This window comes from Aquarana catesbeiana, linkage group LG09, assembly GCF_042186555.1.
Source record: "Aquarana catesbeiana isolate 2022-GZ linkage group LG09, ASM4218655v1, whole genome shotgun sequence".
NCBI classification, from domain to species: domain Eukaryota; kingdom Metazoa; phylum Chordata; class Amphibia; order Anura; family Ranidae; genus Aquarana; species Aquarana catesbeiana.
The window spans coordinates 308,523,022-308,523,223 of NC_133332.1; positions in this window are offsets into that span (position 1 = coordinate 308,523,022).

Consider the following 202-nt stretch of genomic DNA (forward strand, 5'->3'; position numbering starts at 1 on the left):
TGAAGCTCTTATAGCTCCAAAGGGTGGGCCAACTCAATATTGAACCCTACTGACCAAGACTGGGAGGCTATTAAAGTTCATGTATGTGTAAAGGCAGGCGTCCCAATACTTTTGACAATGTATTTCTGACCTTCTGAGAGAGAAATTACAACAAAAAACCATATAAAATGACAAAGTACTGTATAGAGGTAACAGATTTTTT